Raw genomic sequence first — 14,813 nt, forward strand, 5'->3', positions numbered from 1 at the left:
TTTACGAAAAACGGGTCGTTACAACTCTACCCCCCTTAAAAGATTTTCGCCCTCGAAAATTACCCGACTCAAACACAACTCCGGATAAACTCCCTCATCCGACTTGCTAATTCCCAACTTGCATTCTAACCAACGGGTTTTCTAGTCATAATACCTTAACCGATACGGTCTCTTACACAAACTCCGATTTAAATTCACACTTCTTCCGGATTCGTACCAACAAAACATACAAACTCCAAACCAAACCAAGTTTGACAAAATCAGTCAATCCCAATCGACACAATCTCGTCTACTTATCAACAATAGATCAAGGACAGCTAATCCCTTGATTTGTCGATAGATAGTCAACAATCGTGATGATGGCATAAACCATTCTCATCAAACTACTTAAAATTTTAACTTAACCTCTTACGGTACTCGCAGCACTACTCCAAAACAAAACCACTCCACTCGAAATACTCCGAAAGACCCTTCCGTTGCATACTTCACAACTTTCCAAATTCCATAAGTTCTTAACCTTTTCTTTAATCACGTAACTACGCCGAAACATACTATCTCCAACCGTCAAATTCCTTTTCCTTGCAATTCCCCAAATCATTGCGTCGAACATTCAACATAACTGTTTTATTTTCCAAATAATCTCTTATCCAATTTCTGACTTCCTTAACATGACCTTCCCGATATCATTTCCCGTCGAAATATTCTTACCAAAATATTACCTTAAGTCACTCGTCGACTCACTATCATCCCACCGTTCACGACGAAAATATCCATAATCATTTATTTCCTTCCCACATGGTATTACTATACTATTCCCATAGATACGATGTGTCCGACATCTCTAATCTCCACCGACTTTTCCATTTCATAGTTAACTTTTTCCAATTGCTACAAAACATCATTTGACACTTACTTTGAGCCTTGCTTCCAAATTCTTAATACACATTTTCCAAACACAACAATCACTTATGTGTGAGATAGTCCTTTCCGCAAATTCTTACTTGACATAAGTCACTTTCTTACGTCTCTCTAATACTCGTGCTCGACACGTTTCCAAAGGCTAACTTTCTTATCCCCAAACATCCAAAGGTAACACTTCGCACTTAGCTTCTCAAATCCTTCCAAGAAATGACTACTCGGTTCAAACATACTCAACCTTTATAAATCCTTCCTAGGCTCTTCTTGATCACCTAGTAATTCTGTATTTAAATCTCAGCTACTATCAAAAGTTGATTTCCAAACAACCATGATCTCCGTCTTGTTGATTCCAACACAACTCTCATCAGATTCCTCTGAAAACTTTTCATCAACAAAGCTTCCATCTTTATCACTCTTCCTCCTCTTTGAGGATGAACCATCAAGTGAAAGACAACCAATCAAGGGAACATTCTTGCTACGAGTTCCGCTAGAAACACCACCAGTCCCACTTATTGTAATCGGGTTTTCAGTTCCCTAACCACACCTTCAATCCTTGACATCAATCTCCCACTTAACTTAACCCTCAAGGTACCCACCATTCGCATACTCGTCGTATGATCATCACTAGGTTTTCTTACCCTTGACGCACACGTCTTCTCCGTTTCCCAGCAACGGTTTTCACTTAACATTCAATCTGCTCCATCGTCCCCCAATGGCCACATTCTCCCTACGGCTAAACAACTTCATTCCTACTCACTCCGAAATGATCATCTGATACTTCCTCCAAAGTATTCTCCAAATAAGAACTCCACATCGAACAACGCTACTCAATCTTAAACAATCCACTTCAAGAACATCTCTATTCGTCCTTACTCCTCGCGTTCGAAACATCTTGGAGAGACAAAATCTTCTCCCCCACTTATCTCAAACCCACCTTTACACTTCCACTAGAACATCCGGTGTAAGCACCTAACCGTCCTATCGATTCCAAATTTATTCCTCCCAAGAGAAATCTAATACCGACAGCATTCACATGCATGTCGTATGCAAAGGGTAAACATAAGGTAAGATATCTAAGCATCTACTCAAAACCCCGGTGCAGTCCTCTTGACATACACACCACTACAAAATACATAAACATACTATTCCCATCTATGCTAATGTAACAACCTACGTAACAACTAGCATACATAAACACAACAACATGTCAATACATATATTTATAACTAAAATATATGTAAGACAACAAAACATCCATGTACACAAGACATCGAGTCAAGTACATGCATTACATTTCATTTGCCCGCATACTTACAACATTTACTCAAACATGTATAAAACATAGCATGTTCTAAAACAAGTTCTCATCATGAGAATACATTCACATAGTTCAATTAAAGAACCACACTAAGTACTAGTAATCAATCTACCACATGTTATAAACAAACATATAACAACACACATTAGGATCTACTTACATCCTGCTCCATTCTCACTCTAGTGAGAAAATTCATTTTCACTTACTCAAAAGAAAATAATCATATGTTTTCAACAAAATCTTCATCACAAGCAGTTTTACATCATGCTGGATCATCAACAATTAGCAATAAGCATCTACAAACCAAAAGTTCAAACCACACAAATTTCTAAAACTTTAAGCATAGAAATACACAACCACTACTTGACTTGATAACTTATAACAATGATAAGTATCAATCGCATCAAGTACACACAACAAGAAAAGACAGACACAACTGGCACACACGCTCACTCGATCTGACTGCACAGAACGGCTCTGATTGACACGTAACCTCACAGTCCGAAGACGACCTGCTCTGATACCACTTTGTAACACCCAAACCCGTTATTTAATTAACTCTGCCTTTATAAAATCTTTTTCGAAAATACGCAGCGGAAAAATTGAAAATCTGATTTATAAAGCGCTGGTTTGAATATCACAAACTTCATTCAAAGATAATACTAATACATTTATCTAGTAGAATATTCGAATGAACTAAAAACAAAATCTCGCATCGAACGATACGTTATTAGTTATACAAAACGGATACTTTTCAAATGAAAACTTAAGACCAACAGAGTATACTAAGAGGACTACATGCATATACATATAAAAACCCCTTTTTCCCGTGTCTCAATCAGAGCAGAGCTTCACCATTGCACTCGGACGAGGCTAACACATAACCTGTCAACCTGGACCCCCAAAGGTCCAGCAATTAACACAAAGCAGAGAGTTAGAAAACATAAACATAAATATAAGTGTGAGTAGTATACTACACACTTCACACGCTATCATACATTTCTAACTCACGCACATACATCGTCAAATACGACTACCAATTAATCATTCATTTACAAACACACCAATCATATAGTTTCACGTCTTCTCGGACACTACCAAAGTGTTCATTTTATAGTCATGACGGACTCTACACTTGTTCATTTTATAGTCATGACGGACTCTACACTTGTTCATTTTATAGTCATGACGGACTCTACTCATATACCAAGACATGGCAACAATCACAGTATTAAACAATTAGTAAATACCAAAGCTTAACACATACGGAAAACACATTACAATCCGATCAGATAATGTCACATAACAATTATCAAATACATGTGCATTTACCCTAATGCATCTAATGCCAATTATCCAATGTCATGTCATCCCTAGACACGACTAATGCATGTGGTACCAATTTACATTGTTCAGATTTCAGTCATGACGGACTGTTCAGTTTTCAGTCATGTACGGACTGTTCAGATTATAGTCATGTACGGACTGTTCAGATTATAGTCATGCACGGACTCTACATCAACAGTTTTACATCATGCAGGATAAGCGTCTCACCAATGGTGGACCAAACCAGTTTTACATCATGTTGGATGCTGCTATTCACCCCATTTAAGATGAACCCAGTTTTACATCTTGTTGGATGCGTCGGAACTTACCGAACCACCTTATCTCCCTTGGATAAGCTCAATAACAGTTTTATATCATGTAGGATATGGTTATCATCAACCATCTCTCCCATAAAGAGGAGTCACACAGTTTTATATCATGTTTGGATATGGGCTCCAGATCTCGGATAACATAATCCCATCTTCGGCCACTTTTCATAAACATAGTCCATTTTCATCAATTATTGGAATTCACATGATTCCCATAACACAATTATTCATGAATGCATGATTACTTTTAAACACATCAAATACATGACGCTATCTAGCTCGAAGCTATACATTCACTGATGCGGAAACACAATTCCAACATCTAACACATTAGGATAACACAATATCCTATCACTCCAATCATAATTATTCACATGATAATTATCTGCATAACCATTTTTATACACATAAGGTTTCATTTACACTTATGTCATAAAACACACATCATTTCCTTAACATTGTAAATTAATGCTAAAACATAAACATAGTCACTTGAACTACAAGTCATTGCATACGCGTGCGAATCATATAACGATTAACAATAAGCATTAACAACATCAACATGTATCAACAAACATGTAAGGATACCCTTAAACCATGTTACAAGTGCCTAATTGCACTTAAAACAATTATCAAAAAGTTGCTGTCACAGTGCTGTTCGCTAAGCGAATCCGTAGCGAACCCGTAGCGAATCCGTAGCGAACCCGTAGCGAACCCGTAGCGAACTACATCAGAGGGTTGCAGGTACATGGCGAACAGGTAGCGAACTTATTCGCTAAGCGAATCCGTAGCGAACCCGTAGCGAACTTATTCGCTAAGCGAATCCGTAGCGAACCCGTAGCGAACTTATTCGCTAAGCGAATCCGTAGCGAATCCGTAGCGAACTACACCAGAAATATCTGTTCTTGAGTTTTCTAAGGCGGTTTAACATTGAATCAACTCAAAAATTCATCTAGACATGTTATAAATTCTTATAAACAGCTAATTCAAGCATATATGGTACTTATGAACATTAATTAACACTCACAAACACCCACATACATCACACTTACAAATTCATACCAATTTCTTGCATTTTAAGCAAGTTTAACAAAACATGCAAATCATTGATCAAACATCTACATATACCCACTTTCAACTCCCCAAAGTTGTTTACCTCATCTACCATGAGTTCACTACACATGTTAGGATCAAAAGAATCCAATTTCCATTAAGAAAATCACCCACAAAACCCACAAGAAAATAGAGTGGAAAGAGTTTGGGAATGGAGGAATCGACATCCTCCCCTCTTTCGAATCACTCACGAATATGTAATCTAACTCTCGTACCTTAGCTCGACGAATCCACAAGCTTGCTCTTCTCTTTCTCTCCCACGAGCTCTCCCTCTCCCTCATGAGCTCCTTGCCCTAGCTAAGCTCTTAAACTTCTCATGGATTTGTAACTTATGAGACTATTCACCCAAACTTATGCTACTTATACTACTTTCTATTGTCATGAACCAAGCCCAATTGGCTTAGGCCCAAATGGCCTCTCACGCCCATCAAGCCCAAAACAAAGGTTCTCGCGTCTAATAACTTACGCTCGGCTAAAATAAATAATCTCCGATTACGAGGAAATTCTTTTGAAAGTCAAACAATAAAATAAAACATATAGAATATATTTTACGAAAAACGGGTCGTTACACACTGTATAACCATCATCCGGGTCAGGCTGCCACTGCCACCTATCTAAAACAAAATCCTGCAAGGAAAAGGTCATAAGTAACGACTGACACTCCCCCACCAGCTCCTCCTCCCACGCCCTCAACTGACGCCGCCATACCCACGCCTCCCCTCCAATCCCCCACCCTCGCATAAACATCTCAGCCACAGAAGCCGATTTGTTTTCTGCCAAGTCAAACAACCGCCCAAACCTCTCCCTCAACGTGGTCCCATCCACCCAAGGGTCAGTCCAAAAAAAAGTATCAGACCCATCTCCCACCTTTCTTGAAATATGCCCTCCAAACCAGCCTCCGTCTAACGCACCACCACCATCTCGTAAACTCGCCAACTCCCTCCACCACGTAGACCCTCTCGACCCTCCCACACACAACCTGCCTCTCTCCACCCCATAACGACCAACCAACACTCGAAACCATAAACCCTCTCTATCCACTAACATCCTCCAGCACCATTTACCTAACAGGGCCAAATTAAATTCCTTCAACTGCCTAACCCCCAAACCCCCATACTCCTTACGCAAACAAATAGTTTTCCAATTAATCCACGAAGTTTTCCTAATATCCTCACATCCCCCCCAAAAAATTTTAATCAAAATAGATTCAATAGCAGAGATAGTACCTGAGGGAGCTTTGAAGAAGGACAGGAAATAGACAGGCAGAGAGGTCAACACAGATTTTAGCAGAACCAAGCGACCACCAAAAGAAAGAAAACGACTCCTCCATCCTGATAAACGATTCTTTAAACGATTCACGACCGGTTCCCAAAAACCTAAACGCCTCGGATCACCCCCAATAGATAGGCCCAGATAAAGGAAAGGGATTTTTCCCACTTTACAACACAAAGTTGACGCCGCCTCACCAAGCCAAGAATCAGGAATATTAACCCCTACCAGCATGCTTTTGTTAAAGTTAACCCGCAAACCCGACATAGACTCAAACAGCACAAGGACAGCCCGCAAGGCACGAACATTTGCCCAACTTTTGGACCCCAACAACAACGTATCGTCAGCAAACTGAAGGTGTGACACCGACACCGGATTTATATCTCCAACATTATACCCCGTAAAAAGGTTACGCTCTACCATGGCCTCCATCAAGACATGTAGACCCTCAGCAGCCAACAGGAAGAGAAAAGGGGATAACGGATCCCCTTTTCTTAAGCCTCTCTCAAGAGGAAACTCATCAGTCGGACTACCATTGACTAAAACCGAAGCCGTAGCCGTGCATACACATTCCTTAATCCACTTCCTCCATAGGGTTGGAAAACCCATCCTCCCCATAACAGCATCAAGGTAACCCCAGTCTACAGAATCATAAGCCTTCTCAAAATCGACCTTAAAGAGCAGCAACTCCTTCTTAGCCCTACGAGCCTCATCCACCACCTCGTTTGCAATAAGAATTCCGTCGAGGATTTGCCGACCCTGAACAAAAGCAGTTTGAGACTCAGAAATCACGCTGCCCATCACATTACGCAACCGGTTTGCTAACACCTTAGCTAGAATTTTATAAAGACTGCCCACAAGAGAGATAGGCCGGAAATCATTCAACCTTTGAGGACTATCCACTTTGGGGATCAAAGCAATAAAGGTAGCATTTAAGCCCTTGGCCAACCTACCATTACGGTGAAACTCTGAACAAAAACGCATGACGTCACCTTGAATCTCTGCCCAAAAATCCTTAACAAAGCCAAAATTAATCCCATCAGGGCCCGGGCTTTTATAACTATCGCAGTCCCAGACAGCTGCCTTAATCTCCTCCATCGAGAAAGGCTTGATTAAGCTACTGACTTCCGCCACCTGCAACCGTTTAAAAGCTAGATTTTCCACCCCAGGCCTCTCCATAGTAACAGCCTTAAAATGAGTAGCAAAATGAGAAACAACCGCATTTCTGATAGGGACCACACCCTCCACCAAGGTATTGTCCACCTGCAAGGACGAGATAGTATTTCCTCTCCGTCGGTTGGCTAGAACTGAATGGAAATACTTGGTATTGGCGTCCCCTTCCTTGAGCCAACGCGAACGAGATTGCTGCCAACAAATACTTGCGTTCAACCGGGAAAGCGAATGAATATCTGACGATACACCACGAAGTTCCGCTAGCTCAAATTCAGATAGATCATCCTCTTCCCCCTTCGCATCAAGCACCGCCAGTCTATCTTTCAAAGACTCAATCCGACTAGGCAAATTTTGGGTGTGCGTTGCATGCCAATCTTTCAAGGCCAGCTTAATCTTTTTAAATTTCTCTTTAAGCACATATCCACCCCAACCCTCAATCTGATAAGAATTCCATTTCTCTCGCACAAACAACTTATACCCAGGGACATCTTTCCAACATTTAAGCATCCTTAAAGGACGAGGTCCCCAATCCTCCTCATCCGCTGCCAAAACCAAAGGGCAATGGTCTGATAGCCCTCTCATCCGAGCTACTTGAGTACAGTTGGGCCAAGTTAAACACCACTCCCCAGAGAGCAAAAATCTATCCAAACGGCTCATCGAAAGCCCATCCCCTTTAAACCAGGTGTACTTACGTCCACACAGCGGAAGATCAACCAGGGTGTTATCATCTATAAAACGATTAAAAGAGATATGATCTGAGGAACGATACCCGACCCTAACCGAGTGACGTTCATCTACGCTCCTGACAGCATTGAAATCCCCGCACACGCATATCCGTGATCTCCCCAACGCTTGGATTCTCGCGGAAAGCGAGTCCCACAACAATTGCTTCGCCCCATCATCACAAGGAGCATAAACATTTGCCACATAAAACTCTTCATCCGACCTAACAAACCGACCATGACACCACAAAACACCTTCAAGACTCTCAGACGACCACACCTCCACCTCCGCAGAATCCCAAAGGGTTAGCAAACCCCCTGAAGCCCCATTCGAGGGACGGTAGGAAAACGCATGAGACGAGTTACCCCAAAGAGTCGAACAAATGAAATCATCGCAAGACTGCAACTTAGTTTCTTGGAGGCACAACATATAGGGATGTTGGGTACCTACCAACTTACGGACCTCCTGTCTTTTTGCTAGACCCCCCAAACCCCTAATATTCCAGGAAATAATCTTCATCGAGAACTCCCTCCTCCCTGCGTCTGACCCGACGCCGACTTCTTTACTATGCCCTTCCGAGCGAGCACACTAAACATGTTCTCATTGACGCCATTATACTCCACACCAATAGCTTTACCTACCTCTCTGACATCGTCGTCTACCACTTTCTCATTTCCTTTCATGACCACCCAATGTTGCCAGTCATTATTAGCAGAGACTGACGAGGACGAAACGGTAGACGACTCTCGGAGACTCACGCTGCCCGGCCTAGGCGCCCCGGGTCCTACTCTGCGGCGTCGCTCCTTCTTTTTGATAGCTTTTAATACCTCACCTCTCTCCGGACTAGGCATTCTGGCTACCTTTTTTATGCTAGAAATAGTATGCCGGAACACCCCACCACCTTTCCTCCTTTTCGGATCCTCCTGAACATTCCTCTCATGTCGGTCGCCATTGCATTTTCCTTTACACAACCGTTTATTAGCTGAGAAGAGGACCCCAGCATCCCCTTGATTCCTGTCCTGCAACCACTCCAAACTCCAAGGTCCCGATATCGCAGAATTCATCACACCGGGTGGACAAGAAAGTGCACGTTTGCTACGATTCGGTATAGGGTTAGCCACGCCCTGCCCTCCAGCAACACTGGGACTTCCACAAGCATCAGCAATCGGCGAGCAACAAGAATTACTCTCCTGTCTTCCCCCCGAAAAAGGAGAATCTCCTAAAGCGGATGGGGTTGAAGAAAATACTCTATCAAAACCAGGCATTTCTACCGCCTCTTTCACGCTCAAGCCGTCCACAACACCACGATTATTAGAGAGTGAAAAATTCTCCTCAGACCCGATAACCCCAGCTTCCTCCACACCTTTCGCTAAGTTTTCAACCATAGTATCAATCTGGCGTCGAACTTCCGGGTCGCCCTGGCCACCATTATTATCAAATTGGTACGACTCTGTGTCGCTCCCTTCCTCTAGAAGGCAAGAATCCTCCCCGAGGGTAAAACATCGTTCCTCCACTATTTTCACCTCAACCTGGAATCCGTCTACCAAAACAGACTCCATTTTATTGACAAATTCCAAGTCAGTTGTGGCAATCAGAACTCTGGCGTAATCAAGTCGAACCTTGTCCGCTGTACAACTATCCACACGCAAAAACCTTCCGCACTCAAGAACGCATAACTTGAAAAAATTCACATTCCACGCTTGCAGCGGGATACCATACAAACGGACCCAAGCACCTCGCCTGTAAGGCTGCACAAGGCTATCCCAACGTGCCCAACTCGAGAAAATAAGTTGAAAGAACTCCCTGACATTGTTGACTACTGTCATAGCGTCGTCGCCTGCCAGGCTTCGGACAAAAACCTTATCAGCCCCCATAGGAATAAGATCCAAATCGATAAAACCTGCATCCATTATTCTTCTCTGCATTACTAAAACCGCCTCTCCATTAAAACCCGTCGCCACTAAACCATTTTGCGCCCATGACACATCAACTGGCTCAGCCCTGTAGCTTCAACCGTAATCACAGGCTTAGACCCTCCCTCAAACAACTTAACATTATGGCGCCTCACCTGATCCTTCCCCGCCCCTAATGTAACCTCCACATCTCCCACCCGCACAGCTTCCGGTTCTCCGATGACTCCCTTAACATGCTCAACAACATTTACGTCTCCCCTACTAGCCTGCATCGTCTTAGTGTCCTTACGAAGACCGTTTCGTTTCAGGTCCAAAGATTGCGAAACGACGACGTCACCCTCTTTCTTAGCTAGCTTGCCGTTAACCTTCGTCATGACATGCCTCCCCTTCTCTGGTCTTGCCTCTTCCATCCTGTCATTACGGTTGAAGCTGGCTATTCTAGCTCGAACACGGTAATGTCCAAAATAAACATTATTCAGGGCACTTAACAACTTAGAGATATTTCTCACGTTTGAGAATTTGGCAAAACCGAACGGTTCACCACGCTTATTTCTCTTCCTGGGAACAAAAACATCTTCCAGCATGCCACAGACTTCAAAACCCTTGCAAAGAAGAAATTTTGATAATTGGTGCGGGAAATTAGTAAAATAAAACGTGACATACCGTTTTAATTCCGTCCCGAGCACATCAAAACCATCTTTCCCATGATTCACCAACCCGCCGTCACGTCCGTAAGAATCTATCTCCTTTCCAACAACCCTGTTTCGCACGATGGCCTGCTCCTCACCATGAATAGACTGCTGCAAGGTCTGGTTATGGCGTAACGCATATTGCCCTCGCTCACGATACACCTTCGCATCACCGCAACATTCATTGCTCTGCTTCCCACTGCCATGAAACTCCCGTCGATCATCATTCTCCAACCGCCTCCTTCCTTCCTTGCCCTGCCGCCGTCCAAATCGATCTCCCGCAGCCATATGTCAGTTCTGAGAAGAAAACGATGAAACAGATCGCCGCCGATGGAGATATCTTGATCGCCTGCGATCGCGGCGCACCTCCTTGTTGTACCGCGTCTGTAACCTCCTATCTGAGTCGTGATCGAGATCGTGATGTTGAGGCCATGATCGTTCATCGTGAAAGGAATGAAAATCAAGGATGGAATTGGTTCTGCTATGATATCGATGGTTCTGCATATCTCGGCCGTTCCTTCTATCCACTTCTCGGAGCCCTTTCCGACGTCGATAACTCACCTCAGTCCAACCTCGACTATCTGCTGATTCTCTCCCCCGTTTGTGCCTTGCTTCCGGTGAAGGCGGTGACCGATACGGCGGCTCTAAGGAAGCCCTAGATGCAGCGCCTCTCACTCTCTCTCTACCTCTCTCTCTCATCGCATTTTAAAAATTTCATTGATAAACTAAACCAAGTTAAATTGAGTTAAGGGTTCTGTTAAAAACGAGTAATAAGTTGTTGTCCTGAGAGGAGTGAATGACTAATTGAGTTATTAAATTTTAGTTGACGTTGTAAACGAAGTTGCTAATAATTGTTGTGTATCGATGTTGTTTGCCGTAGTTCGTTTATAGCAATTGTGTTGTTTGAATTGTTGTTTTGTTGAATAATGATGTTGAGCTACGTAGTTATAACGATGTTGAATTATCTATTTTAATGATGTTGAAGTTGTGCCGAAATTATGATGTTGTTGTTGTTGTAGTTGCTTATGGACGTTGTTTATTGATGTTGTTATAATGATGATGAAGTTGTCTATCGAAGTTGTTAAATGATGTTTCTTATTGACGTTGCTTATTATAACATGACATGCATTCATTCATGTGTTCAATGATGTTGCTTATTGAAGTTGTATAAATGATGTTGAAAATGACGTTGCTTAATGAAGTTGAAAATGATGTTGTTTATAATGATGTTGATCCTCCATGATGTAAAACTGGAAATGACGTTGTTACTGGTACCCCATGCATGTAGCGAGTCTAGGCACATTGCATGCATTTTAATTATATTGATCATTTAAATGATGTTGTTTATTTCTCTTTATTTAATTGTTAATTGATGATTGTGGTTGATTGATGAATGCGCATGGCCATCCGCTTAGGTGGTCTTGTTGTTATTTATGATGTTGCTAGTTATTACGTGTTTTAATTCAGTTACTTTCTTGATGTATTGTCGCTCACCTTTACATTCCCCCTTCTGGCTTGGCTCTACGGTAGATTAAGGGTAGGAGATGAATCACAGCTGATATGTTCGGATAGCTATTGCTTTGCTATTTATTTGGAGTCGCTCTGTTAGGATGTTGTTGGGGAGAAACTTATTTAATTATGTTGCTAAATTTTTATAATAATTAGGATATGTCATTTGATTCAGTATTTTCAATTCGGACTTTGAAACTTATATTATTTTGGTTTAATTTTTATTCTCCGCTGTATAATTTGTAACCATTTGAGGACATAGTTACGTTGAGTAAGTGTGACATCCTTATTAAATAAATTAAATTAACTATTTTTGAAAAATAAAATAAAGGGGTAAATTAAGGGTGTTACATTAAGGAACCTAAAAGAAGAATTATTGCATTAAAACACAATCATTTTTTTTTTTGACTAAAAAAAAACACAATCATTTGACTTTTGAAAAGTTGAATGCACAATTTTTAAGAATAATATATTTCTATATTGAATTGCTTTTCATATGCCCTTAGGGCATGACTGTAGTCTGGCAAGTGGATCAGTCTATCGTCGAGTAATAATTCACACTCTAGGCATCTAGAATGAGTTCGTATCCACAGAAATTGTGCCAAAGTGACTAATTTCTATTAGGACACATATGTGGCCAATTTTGATTGGACACATATGTGGTTGTGACATAGCGTTCACCAGCTACAAGCCTACAATTAAGATCATTAATTAAAAAAATATATGTTAAGGAATATTGTGCTATAGAATATATTATGTTAAGAATGTTCTAGAATACACTTGAGTATATTTACAAGGTGGAACATATAAATCAAATGCATCAAGTTTGCCACATATGTAACTCATTAATTCAAGGACATCACAATGGTTTTCTCAAGGTTTTAAATTGCGGTCCGCATCCACAATTGCAGTCGCAGTATTGCTGATGCGGTAGTCTCCACAACCGCAACGCACCACACTTGTAGTGTGATTATTTTCATTCACGTGTACGGCCGTATCTTAAATGCATTAGACTATTTTGACTATATTCGGTCAAACTTTCTCACCCAAAATAATTTATGAACCTTAAATCCTAATTTGCATCAAATCTAATAAAAATTTATACTTTTAACAATCTCACAACCGTATATTTTAAGTACATTCAAATCGGTGCTTATGGAATAAATTAAGACTCTACAATGGTGGATAAGTAGTGTAGTGTCATAGTAGTGACATTTTATATTATTGTGAAATTTCAAAATGATTTTATTCCGTAACAACCGCATTGCGCGTTGCAGCAACCGTAATGGCCGCAATTGCCTTATGCATTTGCGACACAATCGCAATTTAAAACTATAGTTTTGACGTAAAAGCTGGCTTTGAGGCAATATACAATACAATTTAATTATGACAAATAAGTGTCATGGGTCTTCCTTCTTCAAATTGAAACTCTTTGAGTAACTTCTTCAACCAAATGAGTTCACATGTTACTATGTTATGACTATATTCTGCTTTATTGCTTGCAACTGCATTTTATTTCTTACTCTTTTAAGATATCAAGTTTCCAACTACAACACAAATACCCATAAGTGAATCGTCTATGAATGAAAGAGTGTGCCCATCAACATCTGAGTAACCAATTATTTGAGTATGTCCTCTATGTTCATAAATATAAGACCTTTTTTTGGAGCACATTTATGCACGGAGGCAAGGCCTAGCAAGCCTGGATAGTTGTCCGGGCTCGGGCCAAATTTTTTAATATTTTAGGGGTTAGTTAGGGAAAAATTGACATTTTTAAAAGTTAGTTTAAGATAAAACTGAGACTATTTATATATTATGTCACTTGTGAAAGTTTGCCCAAACTCTATAATTTTCCTGGCTCCGCCACTGAACATCCATTTGTTCTTGGCATCGAGATTTTAGATCCGGCTAACCACACTACTAAACAAGTTTGGTCCTCTTCTTCATCAACATTTGACTTGTCTTGAAATGGTACACGGGGTGGTGTTTATCGATTCCTTAATTCTCGAACTCGTGGTGTAGAAGAACGAGAACCACCTCACCTCCGGACAAAAGTTTGACCAAATGGACTATATATATAGATGGCCAAATAAGGGCAAAACATTATCATTTAAGTACATATATTCAAATGATTGACCAGTTTGAAAGTTCTACAATGTCTATATATTGCACATTTTGGTTGCACTTTTAGAGGCAGAAGGAAAAGGAAGTTACGATTTATATGTTGTTTGGTTCATTTGGCTTAATAAAAATGGTTGCATTTTTTTTTAAGGAAATTAGGGTATAGTAGAAGGACTTGTACACATTAAAATCACTTCTTGGAGTTGGTATGCTACTATTTTTTTCGATTGAAAATGTAATCCGCAGTGATGCCTTTGACTTTCCTTGTATACTGTACCTCATACTCAGTAGTACAAGTTCTACAAACACCAAGTCCAACAGTACACACCAAATCATAGTCACAGTTGGCAATTCGTTTTAGTACACAACATGGGTTCGGGTACGTTACTCTCACAAAGAATTCGGTACGTGG

This window comes from Trifolium pratense, linkage group LG1 (genome assembly GCF_020283565.1).
Source record: "Trifolium pratense cultivar HEN17-A07 linkage group LG1, ARS_RC_1.1, whole genome shotgun sequence".
NCBI lineage: Eukaryota > Viridiplantae > Streptophyta > Magnoliopsida > Fabales > Fabaceae > Trifolium > Trifolium pratense.